Source organism: Conger conger, chromosome 4, assembly GCF_963514075.1.
Source record: "Conger conger chromosome 4, fConCon1.1, whole genome shotgun sequence".
NCBI classification, from domain to species: Eukaryota; Metazoa; Chordata; class Actinopteri; order Anguilliformes; family Congridae; genus Conger; species Conger conger.
In genome coordinates, this window is record NC_083763.1 from 71,579,053 (window position 1) to 71,599,529 (window position 20,477).

The 20,477-nt window shown below is 44.0% G+C and overlaps 2 long non-coding RNA genes across 2 annotated transcripts; both read left to right on the top strand.

Moving 5' to 3' along the window:
* Positions 1-2,333: 2,333 nt before the first annotated feature.
* Positions 2,334-4,035, top strand: LOC133125762 (uncharacterized). The gene is made up of 3 exons (XR_009708449.1): positions 2,334-2,394; positions 2,836-2,910; positions 3,175-4,035. It is a non-coding gene; the product is annotated as an uncharacterized LOC133125762 (long non-coding RNA).
* Positions 4,036-19,498: 15,463 nt separating this feature from the next.
* On the top strand, positions 19,499-20,464 carry LOC133125763 (uncharacterized). Its single transcript, XR_009708450.1, has 3 exons — positions 19,499-19,614; positions 19,832-19,941; positions 20,406-20,464. It is a non-coding gene; the product is annotated as an uncharacterized LOC133125763 (long non-coding RNA).
* Positions 20,465-20,477: the final 13 nt, after the last annotated feature.

Here is a 20,477-nt window from a genome sequence, read left to right on the forward strand (position 1 = left end):
AACCCTTTGGTGCTAGCTAGTGCTCTCTCACAAACTGCCAAGTGCACACCAGTGCTGAGTTCTGTTCTTTCACATGAACACGTACTCATGCCCCCATTCGCACACACACACACACACACAAGCACAAACATTTGCATTCACACAGGCACACACACACACACACACACACATAGATACAATAACACTATACATAACACCATAAAATATTCATAAAATATGATTAACTTTTTATTATTTTTTCCTCCACTCTTCATAGCAACCCATTCTTCAGCATCTGCAGCACGAAGCAAATTTCTTCTGGTTAACACAGCAACCACAGCAGCGACATCCTCCAAGCCTTCAACCTCAAAGGATTCAACAGTCTCAATACCTCTCTCATCTGTTCCAGCAACAACCAATTACAATAGAAGGTGTGGTATTCATGCTGGAAGAGCCAGTAAAATATTCAAATCTGTTTCTTTTTAAATCAAGAAGTTCAGTATGAAAACAAAAGGATTAACATTAGTAACATAGTAAAGTCTTTATATTTAAGTTGCTACTTTTCCTGACAAATGTGTCTCAAAATCCCCCCCGTCTCAAAGTCAGTGAGGCCTCCTCCTGAAGACGTGCTCACTAAAGTCCAGATAACCAGGCCTCTCCAGCACTTATCAGCAGCACATGGCCCAGTGCATGCTGGGATATGGTCCACGCTGCATGTACTTGGTGTCCCACATGACCCCTAGTGCTTCCATTTCCTTTTACTCCACTCCCTCTTTCTGGAGTCCAGCAGTTCTCTCTGTGCATGTTTGTGCTTGTCTGTGCTCTTCTGAACTGATGGAGAAGGCTGCAGTACTCAGAGAGACTCCTGTGTCATTTGGGCATTTCAAATGGCCAGAAAATTTCACACACCCTGTTGCTGCTGTTCAGTCCTTCAGATCTCACAATCATCCTGATGGCACTAGGGATGCTATTGCTGGTGGCAGCTGTTGCCACGGTTACCTGGAAGCTGTGTAAGAGACACAGTGAGTATCCACATGAAGTACGCGGAGTGTGAAAGTATAGTGTGGGTGCTGTATGTAGGAGCAGTCAGCACAGCATTAGTGAAGTGCAGTACACTGAGCACAGGAGTCTCACAGGCAGTAGGGGTCTCATAGGGGGGCTCTCAGCTCTGTCATGATCACACTCTCTTATCACAGCTCATCCTGTGTCTCCTTACAGAGGGAGTCCAGCCTCACACAGGAGCAAGAGAGGACCGGAGCAACGAGCTGACGGTACGGCCGTTTTACACTCTGCACTCTGCCGAGAAGGCTGAAGGTCTATGTCAGTCAGTGTCGGTCATTGTCAGTCAGTGCCAGTCCATGTCAATCAATGTCAGCCAATGTCAATCAATGTCAATCAAACTTCAATAAAAATTTGAGCTGATCCGCAAAACACAGAACTGCAGAATGGAGAAGGACATACAGTGATTGTGGGGGTGTGGGCGTGTAGAAGAAATGACTGCTACAGTAAAGTGTGATAGTTCTTTATTCATATATACAGAAACACTGCATTTACCAAACTAACCTACATTCAGAAAAATCTTGAGTTGAATACTTTCAGCCACACTCAGTTTCTGGTTGGAGATGTCCAGCAGCAGCAATCTGGGATTTCTCACACATTTATAAAGTGCCTTTGCAGAGAATCGTATTGTTAATATTCAGTCTCATCCCATCCTCTTTAGAGATCCTGTATTTCTTAGAAATCATACTTTATTTTGTTAGAACACAAATAGGTTGATTGGCAAATATTACACTTGATTATAAGAGATGATAAATGCGCCTTTGTGCCTCTGTGGTGATACCACTTTTCTGTATTCCTGAGAGTAACTCATATTCTCCACTGTTCACCACTCTGGAAAAGAGCGTCTGTAAATGATTGTCATGTGACATGATTTAAACTCAAAACAGGAAGTCACTGAGCAGCAATGGGCTATGATCGTGGAGATGAACTCACAGGCGTTAATTTCTGAAATATTATCCTGCTCTCAAACAGCTTTGAAAACAAGCATTCATTTTGAGGGAAAATGGTCCAGAATGTTTAGTAGTGAGTTTATTTAGTGTGATCTCCTCTGCTCTGTTAGCATGGACAGGGTTGGGGTCAGTTCCACTTTCTGTTCAGTCAGGCAATGAAATGACATAAAATTCATTCATTAAACATTTCTTTTATTTAAATGGTTTATATATTGATTCATGGGATAATCCTCAATGGGGCATTTTTCACATAATGAACTTGAATTGACTGAACTGACTGAATTAAATTGAGCCGACCCCCTAACCGTGCTCAGTAACAGAAACATGTTCCCCTTTACTGTCCCAGCCGTCTGAAAATCCTGCAGATGAGGTCCTGTACAGCTCAGTCATCCTGAAAAATCTACAGGTGAGATTGTTCATCATATCTCAGAGTCAGCTACACAGCCAGTAAATATCAGAATTTAAAGTGAAATGAGAACATATTAATATTAATATATTATATATTAATTATATTAATATATATATATATATTAATATATATATTCCCTTTTTGAGTTGTTTAACCACAATTTGCATCTTTATTTTACACACACAAAACACAGGATCAATTGCAGTGTTTTGTAGCTGCAATCTGAACCTTCACAGAACTCAGGAACTGCTATCCAAATCTGTTAACGATTAGCTGTTTGAGTTTTAATGCATTTTTGTGGTATTGAGGATTAACCTCCAGCTAATCGCACTGCAGTTCACCCAGAGAATATGTAATGGGAAATCTTTGCGTAACTCTCTGTAATGTTATTTTTTTGAGTGACTGAAATATTGTGTGTGCATGTCCTGTTCTGTACAGACCACACACTCATCTCACCGTTCTGCAGCAGATAGTGATGTGATTTACAGCTCAGTTACCGGGCAGAAAACACAGGTACGTTTTGCTGGAATTACTGTTGATTTATATACGAAATATGTTTTATTGGTCTTGAAATATCAACACCAAAAATGTTATGGGATGCATATGAAAGCCTTGTCCTAAGACTTGTGGAACTTGCATTTATTTTTAGTCCCTCATATATCTACAAACATTCCTATTCCTGTTTTTATTGGACCTTTTTTAGTTGTGCTCAAGCGTGCTCGTATTAGAGCCCCACTGATCTTGATACCTTTGCGTGAATGTTCCCTGTCTGTTCAGTAGGGGGCAGCAACGTGACGAAAGACTACGTCCCAACAGGAATTTTGTCCACAAGCCCGAAGGAAGAGGCCTGGATGTTCAGCAACGTGTGGAACCTGAGGATTCCTATTTCAGAGCATCAAATACAGCTAGTCACCCCATTACAAATATTTGACTCTTTTTTCTCAACTGGACAAAAAAAGACACCATCATTTTCCTAACTTCAAAAGGAACTATCGCCCTCTGTTGGACAGATTAGAACACATTTTTCCTCGGCGATTAAAATAAACCCAAAGCATTCCAAACACTCCCAGTAGCGCTAACAAATTGTAATTACAATTACAAATTACCTGTACACTTTCAAAAAATATTATTGAAAACAACAACATTACCAATGAAAAGCCATTTGATGTGTGGAAAATCTGTATAAATCGTATGTAACTGTATGAATCCTGTTAGTTTAAAGTATAATTCATAAATATTTAGTAAATGGTAATGATAGTTATCCTTCTCTGGTCACTGAGAGAGCCCAGACTACAGAGAACGAGGGACCAAAGAGGTGGGGACTGAGAGGAACAGGAAGTGAGACTCACGCTAAAGGGAGCTGGAGTCTCTAACAGACACACACACCCATCAGGCACATATGGCTCTCACTCTGATACTCTTCCTCTCCATCCTCTTCCTCACTGTGCTGCCAGGTAGGACTCGTTTCTCACACTGTATACTGAACTCTGGAGCATTGTAGCAGAGAGACTGTCTGTGCCATGAACTTGAATGAATGAGTAATACTGAAGCATGGAGTTTACATAATACATTATAGGACTAATGTGATTAGAATGCACTCAGTGAGCACTTTATTAGGTAGACATGTACACCAGCTTGTTAATGCAAATATTAAATTAGCCAATCTCATGTGACAGCATCTGTTGTCAAGGTTCAAACAAAATGTCAGAATGAGGAAGAAATGTTGGTGCCAGACAGAGTGGTTCGACTATCTCCAGCGTTTTTCATGCACAACAGTGTCGAGAGTTTTCAAAATATCCTGTGAGCAGCAGTTCTGCAGACAGAAACGCCTGGTTAATGATAGGCTAGGCTACAGCAGAAGACCTATAAGTAAAATAATTAGTGGAATAAATAACTAATAAAGTGCTCACTGAGTGTATATATAATGAGAATAGAACTATCCATCCATCCATCCCTCCATCCTTATCTGAACCCGCTTATCCTGAACAGGGTCGCAGGGGGGCTGGAGCCTATCCCGGCATACACTGGGCGAAAGGCAGGAATACACTCTGGACAGGTCGCCAGTCCATCGCAGGGCAAAGATAGAACTAATAAACGCAAATAAAAATAGACTATGGCTACATACTTTGAATTCATGCACTTTAAAAAAAGATTAGTCAAGTTAAAAAAGATGCTTTGCATGTGTGACATTACATTAAATTATAGCTCTGAGTTTTACTTAAAAAGAGAAGTAGATATGATCTTGTTAAGTGTGAATGCTTTCACAGAAATGGCTTCAAGCCCACATTAAAATGTACCCCCAGTACAATGTCCTGAGGGGATTAACCACAGGAAATAATGCTGTTTGTAGCTCTGCTAAAATAAAAACTGAAAGAGACAATTCTGTGTGTGTGCTCATATGTACACAGTATTTTCTGGAGTCAACCCCTCACACACTTTTGCTTTTAAGGAGGTATCCAAGAAACATTTCAAAATTAACTCCAGTGAAAGATTTTTCTTATGTAAAAAAACTATTGTATTGTATTCTCTTGGAATGCCTTGGTTTTCACAATCAAACACTTTAATTCCACACAAGAACATCATAAAATTCAATCATCATTAAAGTCCAATGATACCTTTATTATAATGCATTGGTGTGGTAGACCATATTTTACCTAGATGCAGTGTGTTGGAATCACCTTTTCTTACGGTACATTAAAATGAATTAGAGTATTAGTGATGTTCCCCTGTGCACTTTATTGTGGTGACATTGGCTCAGGTGGGAAGAGCAGTCGTCTGGCAGACGGAGGGTTGCAGTTTCCATTCCACCCTGGGTGTATCAAGGTGTTCCTGAGCAAGACAAGCAACCCCTAAATGCTCCTTACCAGCTGTTTTGTGCCTTGTATGGCAGCCAATCGCCGTTGGTGTGTGTATGAATGGGTGAATGAGAAGCATCAATGTTACAGCGCTTTGGATAAAGGTGCTATATAAATGCAAACATTTAGCATTTATTCAAACAGGAGAGAGAAGAGGGGAACAGATCGAGATGGTTGGGTGCAGAGGATTGAACCCCCAAACACACAGGAGGGTTCACACTTAGCCTGAGAGTCAGCTGCTTAACAGACGGCACCACACTGTGCTCTGTAAAATACATCCACACTGATGATGTGTGTTTCTCTCTGCAGATGCTGATGGTGTGTACACAGTGAGTAGAGTAGCTGTACAGAGAGGAAGATCTGTCACCATCCCATGTCTCTATGATAGAGAATATGAAAATCATGTGAAATACTGGTGTCAGGGGTACTTATTGCAAAATTGCCATAATATAGTACGCACTGACTCTCCAAATGTTAAACGTAAAACATCAATCACTGATGACCCCACCCATCATGTGTTCACTGTTACCATGAGAAAGCTTCAGATGATGGACTCTGGATATTACTGGTGTGCTGTAGAGATCCAGGGCGCTGGAGATAAGGGAGCACGTCTGCACCTGTCAGTTACTGCAGGTAAGATGGCTGCAGCACACACTGCACTCAGTGAGACCTGCTTCCTCTTAATAACGGCGTCTTCATTATTCCAGTGTTATCCAATCATACGCTGCACAGAACTTCCTACTGCACACTGCTGCATTGTGGGTAAATGAGTGATCCTACCCCTTATGCTAGCAGTATTGACTTCTTCCACAAGTGAAAGTCCATTATTTTACTGCAAAACTATTGGTGTATTTGGACTCCAGCATAATAATTGTATTATTTTGCTACACCACTCCCAGTCTGTATGCAAGACAGTATCAATACGACAGTTATTTACTTTGGTCTACAAGTGACTTGTAGGGTTTGTGTATCAAAGAATGTTGTATATTTATGTGTTTATTCTGTGGTGTTCAGACATTCCTGGACTCTGGGTTAAGCAGCAGGAGTTGGCCGGTGTGAAAGGGGGCCATGTTAGTGTGCCGCGTCACTATAGTAAATCAAGAAGCATGAAGAAGTGGTGCAGGATAGGGGGCTCCTGTGTGGAAGTGAATTCTGGTGAATCTGGAAGATCAGAGATGAAAGATGACTGCTCTAAAAAGGTCTTCACTGTGACGGTGAGGGAGCTGAACATGGAGGACACAGGCTGGTATTGGTGTGCTGCTAGAGAACTACAGATCCCTGTTCACCTCACTGTCACTCAGAAAACTACAACTACCACAGTCACCACACGTAAGGAACTCAAAACGAGCCTGTATAAGAATGCATTCTATCCTCAGATTTTCAATGATCTTTACTTTACTTCTACTTTCTGGCAGTGAGGGTTGAGAGAAACAGAGTGTTCTAAATGTCATGTTGTGAAACCCTTTGGTGCTAGCTAGTGCTCTCTCGCAGACTGCCAGGTGCACACCAGTGCTGATTTCTGTTCTTTCACATGAACAGTGTCACAACTCTCATGCACACACACACACACACACACACATACACACAAACACACACAAGCACAAACATTTGCATTCACACAGGCACATACACACACACACACACACACACACACACACATAGATACAATAACACTATACATAACCCCATAAAATATTCATTAAATAATTATTAACTTTATTAATTAACATCATTTTTTCCTCCACTCTTCATAGCACCCCATTCTTCAGCATCTGCAGCACTAAGCACGTCTCTTCTGGTTACCACAGCAACCACAGCAGCAACATCCTCCAAGCCTTCAACCTCAAATCATTCAACAGTCTCAACACCTCTCTCACCTGTTCCAGCAACAACCAATTACAATAAAAGGTGTAGTATTCATGGAAGAGCCAGTAAAATATTCAAATCTGTTTCTTTTTAAATCAAGAAGTTCAGTATAAAAACAAAAGCATTAACATTAGTAACATAGTTGTCTAGTTTTTTATTTAAGTTGGTACTTTTCCTGACAAATGTGTCTCAAAATCCCCCCTGTCTCAAAGTCGGTGAGGCCTCCTCCTCCAAACTCCACTGCTGCTGCTAGTTCTGTGGCAGCTCAGGAGATATACAACGGATAGGTCCATTGTCTCTATTGGTCAGTTTGCGTTCCAGCCGTGCCAATATCCACGATATAGCCTACGCACTGCTAAATGGAATGTTTAAAATTACTCAGTGTTTGTAGATTACGGTTATCTACTTTGTAAACATTATCATCATCACGCCTCTAGTACCCTACCAAAGTAAAGTAAACATTAGTGAGTTTAAAGTGTCCTATGATTTCGAAAAGAGCAGGAACCAATAAATAAACTAAGGGCGGCCTGTAGCGTAGTGGCTGAGGTAAATGACTGGGACACGCAAGATCGGTGGTTCTAATCCCGGTGTAGCCACAATAAGATCCGCACAGCCGTTGGGCCCTTGAGCAAGGCTCTTAACCCTGCATTGCTCCAGGGGAGGATTGTCTCCTGCTAAGTCCAATGAACTGTACGTCGCTCCGGATAAGAGCGTCTGCCGAATGCCGATGACGATGAAACAGGAATTGAAACACAGAGTTATTTCAATTCCTGCACGTTATCCGGCAGTGTCCCGATAAACGTCCACAACAAAAACTCATCAATTGTGTGTCAGTGTCGTCTGATGTAACGTAAACTAGCTCGCCAGCTAACGTTAATGCAGTGGGGATACCTTATTGCAATAGCGTTGCTTAGCTAAGGTTAGTGCAGTGGGGATATATTATTCCTACTAACGTTAGTACCGTTGCCTCGATAGTGGAGTGGGGATACATTATTGCTAGCCAGTTCACAATACCGTTGTTTAGCAACCAATTAACTACTGTTGAGCAGAATAATACATTTTTACCATAAAACATAGTTCCATTAAAAATACATTAAAGTTTGTCTTGTCTTTCTTTTGTGAAATTTTGAAAGATAAATGTGGTAACCGTTGTATAAAAGCGTTATGGAACTCGAACCTCTGGAACCAATATCGAAATCAATATACCAATCGTGGATATTGGCACAGCTAGGTGGTGTAAAGGCACTCCGCTTCGCGTCTTTTCTCAGACTTCAAAAACAAAATAGTTCGAAAATTAAAGATATACCTCTCGATATGCCATGGAATTTTCAACAAACATCGTCAATCAGAAAATTTAGGACATAATTTCAGCTCCAGCATACTCAATCGCCTGCGATGAGTCAAGCGATGTGAACTATATTGAGCAGACAGCGCTGCTATGCAGGTATATGAACGGTGATGGGCCGTAGGAAGAAATAATTGAGTTAATACTGCAGAAAGGCGAAACGCAAAGTTAAAGAGCCAAATAATCAGAAATACCCCACTGCAGTAACATGTAGTAGTCACGTGTGGTAAAACATTTTAATGAAAGCTCATTTACAGCTATTAGTAATGTTGATAGGCTAATTTGGGCTTGATAGGCTGTGTTACCTTCATTATAAGGCTCAAATATGGTTTGCAGATTCCTTTCGCCAAAAATGGCTCTTTTGACCCGTTGTGGTGACACACATCTCTCTGGTAGATGCTGCATGTACTTGGTGTCCCACATGACCCCTAGTGCTTCCATTTCCTTTTACTCCACTCCCTGTTTCTGGAGTCCAACAGTTCTCTCTGTGCATGTTTGTGCTTATCTGTGCTCTTCTGAACTGATGGAGAAGGCTGCAGTACTCAGAGAGACTCCTGTGTCATTTTGGCATTTCAAATTTGCAGAAGATTTCACACACCCTGTTGCTGTCGTTCAGTCTTTCAGATCTCACAATCATCCTGATGGCACTAGGGATGCTGTTGTTGGTGGCAGCTGTTGCTACGGTTACCTGGAAGCTGTGTAAGAGACACAGTGAGTATCCACATGAAGTATGCTGAGTGTGAAAGAATAGTGTGGGTGCTGTATGTAGGAGCAGTCAGCACAGCATTAGTGAAGTGCAGTACACTGAGCACAGGAGTTTCACAGGCAGTAGGGGTCTCATAGGGGGCTCTCAGCTCTGTCATGATCACACTCTCTTATCCCAGCTCATCCTGTGTCTCCTTACAGAGGGAGTCCAGCCTCACACAGGAGCAAGAGAGGACCGGAGCAACGAGCTGACGGCTGAGGGTCAATGTCAGTGAGTGTTAGTGAGTGTGGTCAATGTCAGTCAGTGTCAGTCAATGTCAGTCAATGTCAGTCATTGTCAGTCAGTGCCAGTCCATGTCAGCCAATGTCAATCAATGTCCATCAAACTTCAATCAAAATTTGAGCTGATCCGCAAAACACAAAACTGCAGAATGGAGAAGGACAGTGATTGTGGGGGTGTGGGCGTGTAGAAGAAATGACTGCGACAGTAAAGTGTGATAGTTCTTTATTCATATATACAGAAACGCTGCACTTATCAAACTAAACTACATTCAGAAAAATCTTAAGTTGAATACTTTCAGGCACACTCAGTTTCTGGTTGGAGATGTCCAGTACCAGCACCTTCAAGTCTATAGACACTAAGTAACGGTTTACCAGACTCAGACTAAGCTTAGTCTGGACAAGATTGAGTTTACTATAGGACTAGCTTTAATCTTTGTTCAAAACAATTTGGGTACATTTCTTTTTTTATCTCTCTGTAGCTTGATGTTGTATCACTACTTGTTAATGGGCTCACTTGCTTGTCTCTGGTCCACCAGTTGAATGGCCTTCTGTACAATATGTAAGGTAGAGGTCTGTACGGATAGACCAGCTGTTATGAGTTCAACGTTGTGTCTCTCCCCTGACAGACTGCAGACTCTGAAGATGAAGTGACCTACAGCACTGTGTTCACCAACACACAGTCATCATCACACAGAGTAAGTCCACATCAGTCACAGGTTGAGTAGTGGCTGGATTTCTCACACATTTGTAAAGTGCCTTTGCAGAGAATCGTACTGTTAATATTCAGTCTCATCTCATCCTACATCTTTAGAGATCCTGTATTTCTTAGAAATCAAACTTTATTTTGTTACAATACAAATAGTTTGATTGGCTAATATTACACTTGATTATAAGAGATTATAAATGTGCCTTTGTGCCTCTGTGGTGATACCACTTTTCTGTATTCCTGAGAGTAACTGATATTCTCCACTGTTCACCACTCTGGAAAAGAGCGTCTGTAAATGATTGTCATGTGATGTAATGTAAACTCAAAACAGGAAGTCACTGAGCAGCAATGGGCTGTGATAGTGGAGATGAACTCACAGGCACTAAATGCTGAAATATTATCCTGCTCTCAAACAGCTTTGAAAACAAGCATTCAATTTGAGGGAAAATGGTCGAGAATGTTTACTAGGGAGTTTATTTAGTGTGTTCTCCTCTGCTTTGGTAGCATGGACAGGGTTGGGGTCAGTTCCACTTTCTGTTCAGTCAGGCAATGAAATGACATTAAATTCATTCATTAAAAGTTTTTTTGATTAAATGGTTTATGTATCGATTCATGGGATAATCCTCAATGGGGCATTTTTCACATTATGAATGTGAATTGACTGAATTGACTGAATTAAATTCAGCTGACCCCCTAACCGTGCTCAGTAACAGAAACATGTTCCCCTTTACTGTCCCAGCCGTCTGAAAACCCTGCAGATGAGGTTCTGTACAGCTCACTCGTCTTGAAAAATCTACAGGTGAGATTGTTCATCATATCTCAGAGTCAGCTAGACAGCCAGTAAATATCAGAATTTAGAGTTGCACACTGATAAAGGTGAACATACTGTATATGTATGATCAGGAGTTTTTTTAACCTCGATTTGCTTCTTTACTTTAGATACACAGTACACATGGTCAATCACCATTCTGCAGCAGATAGTGATGTGATTTACAGCTCAGTTGCCAGGCAGAACACACAGGTACGTTTTGCTGGATTGACATTTGATTTATTTTAGAAATGTGTTTCACTGATCATGAAATATCAACACCAAAATGTTATGGGAAGTGGGGTTTTGCGGAAAAAGACAAGTCGCTCGTTTTCCAATAACAACTTTATTTTCGAACTTGCTCGGAAAACATGTTATTTCGCACTTGTCGGCTAAAACCACCAATCTCAGTTGCTTAGCTGAAGTCACCTCACTGGTGCGTCTCTCAAACGCCTCCGGGCGCCACAGGAAATTCTGACTGTTACTAAGTGGTCCCCACACAACCCCCCCAGAATTTGCTGTGGCAGCAAAACTCAACTGCTTAGGAGTCCGGATGACGCTGCCAAACCTACCCAGCCTCCCGCCCGCAGGTAGGGGCCTGGGCGGAAACACTGGATGATTCAGGGCCCCTGTCAGAGTCAGCGTCAGGGCTATTGCCAGGGTCAGGGTCTGAGTCAGGAACAGGATTGCTTGACCTGAGAGCGGGAGGGCGACCTCTGCGAGGGGGATAAGCGACCTCCACGGGCGAATGTGAGCTGGCTTCAAGCGGTCGACTGTAACGTGGTCAGCCCTACCGCCGATGTCCAGAACGAAAAACTTCTCCCCAGACTCCAAAACACGAAACGGCCCGTCGTAAGGGGGCTGCAAAGGGCTACGATGCATATCATGACGCACAAACACAAAACGCGCATCGCGCAACCCAGGAAGAACGTGGGAGTGCGGCAAACCGTGATGCGTCGTGGGCACTGGAGCAAATGACTGCTCACTGCCCCGCAGAACCGGGCGCTGGCATGTAGCTGACCAAGGGACCGAACAGCTAGGTAGGAACTCCCCCGGGACGCGCAAAGTCTGCCCATAAAGTTCTGCAGACGATGCCCCTAGATCAGCCTTAGGGGCCGTCCTAAGACCAAGTAGGACCCACGGGAGCCTATCAAACCAAGCGTCCCCCTGGAGCGCAGCGCGGATGGACGCCTTCAACGAGCGATGAAAACATTCACACATCCCGTTAGCCTGAGGGTGATAAGCCGTGGTCCGGTGCAGCGCCACCCCCAACTGGCGAGCGATCGCCGCCCACAACTCCGACGTGAATTGAGCCCCACGGTCAGAGGACAAGTCGGCTGCGACCCCAAAACGCGAGACCCACTAACTGATGAAAGCTCGGGCGACCTCAGCCGTGGTGGTAGCTGTCAGAGGTATCACCTCCGGCCAACGCGTGGTCCTGTCTACAATGGGCAATAGGTGTGTATAACCCTGCGACAGAGGCAACGGCCCAACCAAATCCACATTAATGTGGTCAAAACGCCTTTCAGGGATGGCAAACGGGGCTAAAGGGGCCTTGGTGTGCCCGTGCACTTTAGCATGTTGACACGCTAGGCAGGCGGTCGCCCAACCACGGACGTTTCTTCAGGCCCTGCCACACAAACTTTTCGGAAAGCAGTTTTGGTCTCGCGACTCCAGTGGACACATCACAAAGGAGAGGTGCGCATGAGTGCCCGAATCTTACCTCCTGCAGCTGCAGGCCTGCAGCAGCAGTGCATAATGCTTGTACTTTGGGGTAAGACGTCTGGTCAGCAGCCATCTGAGCGTAATCCACACCTAAGTGCCACACTAAGTGGACTGCGCCCACCGTAGACCGTGAAAGACAGTCTGCCACCACGTTGTCTCTTTCCGCGACATGTTGAATGTCCGTAGTGAACTCCGAAATGAACGCCAACTGCCTTTGTTGACGGGCGGACCATGGCTCGAAACCTTAGCCATAGCTAGGGCCAAAGGTTTGTGGTCCACAAAGGCAGTGAACGTGCGGCCTTCGAGCAGAAATCGAAAATGCGCTGTATTTGCGTTCGGCGGGGCGGAGCTGGCGGCTAAAAAAAGCAAGCGTCCACTAGCTGTTCGTGCACACCGCTGACCGCAAAATCTGATGCATCTGTGGTTATCGAGATAGGAGCGTCGGGCCATGGGTGCGCGAGGAGTGTAGCATCTGCTAACGCCTGCTTAGTGTTTGTGAATGCCTGTGACACCTCGTCCGACCAGACCACCACTTGTTTGGCTGTGGCCCCTTTAAGGGCAGCGTACAGGGGCAGCATGGGCTGAGCAGCCCTGGGAATGAAACGATGGTAGAAATTAACCATGCCCAAAAATTCCTGCAACGCCTTGATTGTGACCGGCCGCGGGAATCTCTGAATCGTCTCAACCTTGGAAGGGAGGGGCACCGCACCTTCTCTAGTGACACGGTGGCCAAGGAAATCCACCACGGGAACCCCGAACTGGCATTTAGCGACCAGGATGTCGTCCAGGTAGACATACAGGAAGGGCATGTCACGCAAAACACTGTCCATTAGGCGTTGAAATGTTTGGGCTGCATTTTTAAGCCCAAACGGCATCCTAAGAAATTCGAACAGTCCAAATGGGGTTATCACGGCGGTTTTAGGGATGTCTTGTGGTTGAACCGGAACCTGATGATAACCCCTGACCAAATCGACCTTCGAAAAAATCACCTTTCCTGCTAATCGGGCCGAGAAGTCCTGAATGTGAGGTATGGGGTAACGGTCAGGGGTAGTGGCGTCGTTCAGTCGCCGGTAGTCATCGCAAGGGCGTGAACCCCCCCCTGGTTTCAGAACCAAGTGGAGGGGTGAAGCCCTAGGACTGTTGGACCTACGGACAATCCCCAGGCGCTCCATGGAGTCGAACTCTGCTTTAGCCACCGCCAGCTTCTGTGGGTCCAGCCTCCTTGCCCGGGCATGGACCGGCGGACCCGTAGTGGCGATGTAGTGCTCCACTCCGTGCTTGACCGCCGCAGAAGAGAATGTTGGCGTGGTGAGGCCTGGAAACTCTGCTAGGAGGTGCTGGTACACATCCACAGAAGCCAAGGCGCTGGACAATCTGGACATCCCAGTGCCGCTGGGAGAGCCAGGAAGAGTGGAAAAAGTCTCCGCATTGACCAGCCATCTGTTCCTGACGTCGACTAGCAGGCCGTTAGCACACAGGAAGTCTGCGCCCAGCAACGGCATGGACACAGATGCCAGCACAAAAACCCACTTGAAATGTTGTCCATCAAAACACAAGTCCACTGATCGCTTGCCGAAAGTACGAATGTTGCTACCGTTAGCCGCCTCCAGAGGTGGTCCCCGTTCCCCGGGCCGCACGTCCAATGTTGACGCAGGGAGGATGCTGACCTGCGCACCCGTGTCGCAGAGGAAACGCCGCCCAGACACAGAGTCCACGATGAAAAGCAAGCTACTAGCCTTGCCAACGCCCACCGTAGCTAATGGGCGTCGGCCTTGCCGTTTCCCTGCACCCAGGAACATGGTGGGCGGCACTTCTTAGCGCGTGGACCAAACCTTGCATGGAAGTAGCAGAGGCTTGGTGTAATTCGTTGTTGGGCGGCAGCCACAGCATCAGCCTGGTTAGCCGGGGGGCCGGTAGGACAAACCAGCCTCACTGCAGGGCCGAGCTGATGGTGGGTGTTGAAAACCTTGTCGGCTTCTCTGGCTAGGGCTCTGAGGTCCTTCAGCGGGGAACCTGCCAGCTGTGCGCACTTGGCTGGGCATCTGCTGCATAAACAATTCCCAAAAAATAAAACAAGGTTGGTGGTCGCCAAGGAATGTCAGCATCTGATCCATCAACTCAGATGGTTTAGAGTCCCCTAAACCAGGCAGAGAAAGGAGCCTGCGAGCACGCTCAGGTTCAGACAGTTCATAGGTCTCTAAAAGGAGCCGCTTGAGAGACAAGTACTTATCCTCCCCTGGAGGGTCCTGAATGAGGCTCAAAATGCGCAATGCTGTAGAGCTATCCAAAGCAGCAACGACATAGTAATACCTCGTGTCATCCTGCGTGATGCCTCTCACCGCGAACTGAGCCTCCGCTTGGGCGAACCAGACGGCAGCGTGCTCCTGCCAGAATTCCGGTAGCTTGAGAGCGATGGCTTGCGTTGACGTCTTTCGCGAGAGAAAAGAAAACAACTCCGGAATCGTCCGAAGAAACGTTGGGGTCACCAATGTGGGGTTTTGCGGAAAAAGACAAGTCGCTCGTTTTCCAATAACAACTTTATTTTCGAACTTGCTCGGAAAACATGTTATTTCGCACTTGTCGGCTAAAACCACCAATCTCAGTCGCTTAGCTGACGTCACCCCACTGGTGTGTCTCTCAAACGCCTCCGGGCGCCACAGGGAATTCTGACTGTTACTCAGTGGTCCCCACAGGGATACATACTAAAGCCATGTGCTGCGACTTGTGGAACTTGCATTTATTTTTAGTCCCTCTTATATTGACAAACATTCCTATTCCTGTTTTTCGTTGAACCTTTTCTAGTTGTGCTCAAGCGTGCTCATATTGGAACCCCAATTATCTTCATACCTTTGCGTGCATGTTCCCTGTCTGTTCAGTAGGGGGCAGCAACGTGACGAAAGTGTTACGTACCAACAGGAATTTTGTCCATAAGCCCAAGGGAAGAGGCCTGGATGTTCAGTAACGTGTGGAACCTGAGGATTCCTATTTCAGAGCATCAAATACAGCCAGTGACCCCATTACAAATATTTGACTCTGCTTTTTCTTACTGGACAAAAAAAGACACCATCATTTTCCGAACTTGAAAAGGAACTATCGCCCTCTGCTGGACAGATTAGAACGATCACATTTTTCCTCGGTGATTGAAATAAACTCAAAGCATTCCCAACACAATTTCCCAGTAGCACTAACAAATTATAATTACAATTACCAATTACCTGTATACTTTCAAAAAAATATAATTGCAAACAACAATATTACCAATGAAAATCCATTTAATGTGTGGAAAATCAGTATAAATCGTATGTAACTATGAATCCTGTTAGTTCACAGTATAATACCTAAATATTTAGTAAATGGTAATGATAGTTATCCTGCACTGGCCACTGAGAGCACAGACTACAGAGTACGAGGGACCAAAGAGGTGGGGACTGAGAGGAACAGGAAGTGAGACTCACACTAAAGGGAGCTGGAGTCTCTAACAGACACACACACCCATCAGGCACATATGGCTCTCACTCTGATACTCTTCCTCTGCATCCTCTTCCTCACTGTGCTGCCAGGTAGGACTCGTTTCTCACACTGTATACTGAACACTGGAGCATTGTAGCAGAGAGACTGTCTGTGCCATGAACTTGAATCAATGAGTTATACTGAAGATTGTTAACAGTACATCAAACTGCTATGATGTGGGTAAAATATATTTTTGGGAATCATAAATATAAGCAGACCATTGCTACAGACTTGGAATTCATGCTCACGTTTTTGTTTTTGCTCTTGTGCAGTTTACTTATTTTAACCAATAATTTATAATGAATACAAATCTAACTTTAGAAATGCATTTAAAAAGGCCCAAAAGAAACTGTTTGCTTGTGTGGCATGAATGGCAGTTTCTATTTTTTGTTTATTCAGAGAGATTTTAATTAACTCTTGCACTGTATTCTCCTTTTTTCTTCATTTCATGAGGATTGGCTGATAACAATTTCATTTTTGTGATTATTTTCACTGAAAAAGGAAGTTGAGATGATCTTGTCTGTAAGTGTCTGAATTGGCTTCAGACCAGCTAAAATTGTACTCTTCAAGGGTTCTGAATTTCTGTATGTTTACACTAGGACTCGGAACTGTACTGTCCTCTCAGGTCTACTTTTGCACTTGTTCTTGTGATTGATTTGCACTTTGTTGTAAGTCGTGGATAAGAGCGTCTGCTAAATGCCACATAATGTAATGTAATGTAATGTAAAATGGATTGTGTGCCTACCGAGGTGAGCAAAGGATATTGAGCACAGGAAATAATGCTGAAAGTGTTGCATTTAAAACCACCTGTAATGGCATGTACTATGTTCTTCTCAAATATCATTGTTTTTGGGTTTTTTGGGCAGCAATGTGATGAAAGAGTTACATTTTATGATGCCATAGTATCATTTTTGAAAGTCAATGATCTCATCTAATATCCAAAGAACACTTCAAAATCAAATATTTCCATTGCTGTTAAGTAACAAAATTTAAACTTAAAACAATTTTCACAGAAGGACATCATAACAACCTGTCCAATGATGCATTCATTATAATGCATTGGTGTGTTAGTGGTTTGTTATGGTGCATTACATTACATATTATTCAGCTGTCACTTTCATCCAAGGGACTTAGATGATTAGCCTAAGCAGGGGACAATCCCCCCTGAAGCAATGTGGGGTTAAGGGCCTTGCTCAAGGGCCCAACAGCTGAGCGAATCTTATCGTTGCTACCCCGGGAACTTACCTTAACCACTAGGCTACAGGCTTCCCTTGAATTAGAATGAATTAGACTATTAGTGATGTTCCCCTGTGTACTTTATTTAAACAGGAGAGAGAAAAGGGGAACAGATGGAGATGGTTGGGTGCAGAAGATTGAACCCCCAAACACACAGGAGGGTTGACACTCAGCCTGAGAGTCAGCTGCCCTACAGACTGCACCACACTGTGCTCTGTAAAATACACCCACACTGATGATGTGTGTTTCTCTCTGCAGATGCTGACGGTGTGTACACAATGAGTAAAGTAGCTGTACAGAGTGGAAGATCTGTCACCATCCCATGTCCCTATGATAGAGAATATGAAAATCATGTGAAATACTGGTGTCATGGGTCAGACTGGAATGGTTGTGAAACTGTAGTACGCACTGACTCTCCAACAGTTAAAGGTGAAACATCAATCACTGATGACCCCACCCATCATGTGTTCACTGTTACCATGAGAAAGCTTAAGATGAAGGACTCTGGATATTACTGGTGTGCTGTCGACATCCAGGGCGCTCGAGATAAGAGAGCATATCTGCACCTGTCAGTCACTGCAGGTACGATGGCTGCACTCAGTGAGACCTGCTTCCTCTTAATAAGGGCATCTTCACTATTCCAGTGTTATCCAATCATACGCTGCACAGAACTTTCTACTGCAGACTGCTGCATTGTGGGTAACTGAGTGATCCTACCCCTTATGCTAGCAGTATTGAATTCTTCCACAAGTAAAAGTCCAGGCATGTCATTGCTTCACTGCAGAACTATTGGTGTATTTGGACTCTGCACCTCCAGCAGGGTGGTGCTTTAATTGTATTCTTTTGCAACACCATTCCCTGTCTGTATCCAAGTCAGTATCAATATGACAGTTATTTGCTTTGATCTGCAAGTGACTTGTAGAGTTTGTGTATCAATGAATGTTGTATATTTTTGTGTTTATTCTGTGGTGTTCAGACATTCCTGGACTCTTGGGTTTGGCAGCAGGAGGTGGCCGGTGTGGAAGGGGGCCATGTCAGTGTGCCGTGTCACTATAATGAACCGAGCAGCATGAAGAAGTGGTGCAGGATAGAGGGCTCCTGTGTGGAAGTGAATTCTGGTGAATCTGGAAGATCAGAGATAAAAGATGACCACTCTGAGAAGGTCTTCACTGTGACGGTGATGGAGCTGAACATGGAGGACATAGGCTGGTATTGGTGTGCTGTTGGAGAACTACAGATCCCTGTTCACCTCACTATCACTCAGAAAACTACAACCACAGTCACCACACGTAAGGAACTCAAAACGAGCCTGTATTGGAATGCATTCCATCAATGTAGGGGAAAACCCTAAACTATAGAATTTTAATCTGTCTTTTCTGGCGCTCTCTCAGCGAGGATTGAAAAACAGAGGAGTGTGAATTTCATGTGGATTTTTTTTTAAATTGACAGCTGAAATATGAATAGAAATTTGAATATTGTTACAAAAGAACCAATTGTGCTCAGTGACAATTAAAAGGTATTATCTGATTTATAAAGCCTTTTTTGTACCTCAATTGTTATATATTTGATCTATGTGAACAGAGAGCTGAATTGTCTTCATGTACTCCCAGGGTTTTTACAAATTATTAGTTTGAGTGACACATTTAAGCTAACAGTTGATCCATTGTTTAGGAATTTTGTAATCTTAATGATAACACAATATACAAACACAATACCACCGAGCAGATGATTTAAATGATAAAATGTAAGGGTTTCAGATAGTGGCTGATGAATTTGTGAAACATTTCCCCATCAATAGGATGGTGAATATCTCTCACATTCATGTCATCTGGTCTGCATCCCTACCCTGAGCAGCCACAGGAAGATAGGCTCCCTCTCTTGAGCCTGGTCCCTTCTAAGGGTTCTTCCTCTGTGACCCTAGGAAGTTTCCCCTGCCACTCTTGGCCTAGTCTCACTTTTGTAAGGGCTTTAGGACTGAGGTGTGAAACCAAATGTTTTGATTAGAAGTATAACTTTGGCAAAAGGTTGCATATTAAATTTCAGTCTGGACTTTGTATTTGCTGACAGATACCATCAAGTCTCCCACTCAATCCCATAAGAACAATACACTGATCACCACAACAGAAGGGGCCTTTAATAAGACCAGTCCCCCGGAACAAGGAAGCCAGCTGTGTTCTGGGTGAGTTTTGTGTTCTCCCCTGAGCTTTTCCCCTTTCAGTGAGTGAGGCCAGTCTATGTCCATGCCCGCGATGCATCTCAGAGCATCTTTCCCACTTCATTCCAGGCTTTTGCTGGCTGCATATTTGGAAATAAGTTCTAAAGTTTGACACTACTGTTCAAAAGCATTGTTGTGGTGCACTCATTGAATGACACTCAAAGCAGTCTTCTCTGTGTAGTGCACAGACGTGCCTGAGAAGGACTCTGTGGGTGCTACGTCACGCCGGGCTTGTTTTGGTGTTCCTAATATGCACCGCCGTCGCCTTTTGGAAGATCTGGCAAAACCGCAGTGAGTCATGTGATCGTTTTATTATTCATCAGTGTTATTATCAGGCAAGAGTTTAAGAGTTAATAACTCCATGAGTTTCTAGCAGCACAGCTTCTCGGAACTGTATCAGAGGGCAGGGCCGATGCTTTCACCACAAGTTGCACACTTCTGTTGAGGCCCTTCAAACGGAAATGTGGTCCAGTTTCCATTTCAGATCTTACCTTAATCTTCTGTTAAGAATGCCTCATGCCCACTGAGAATCTACATTTTATTTCTAGAGAATATTTGTGTCCTAAAAGATACTAAAAGGACTGTGATTCTTGTTAACAAGAAAAACTAAGAAAATAAAACAAAATGAGATAGAGTAACTGTGGATGTGAAAATCAGAAATTGACCATAATTACTTGAATCATAGTGGTTTTTGTGACCCCATGTCGTTGGTTTTATTGAGCCATGTTTTTCTGCCTTCTGTTTTTTTGGGTCAGGAGCAATGCAATCAAGAGAGAATAGAAGACACAGGACGTTACGCAACCAAATGATGACGGTGAGCCCTGCAA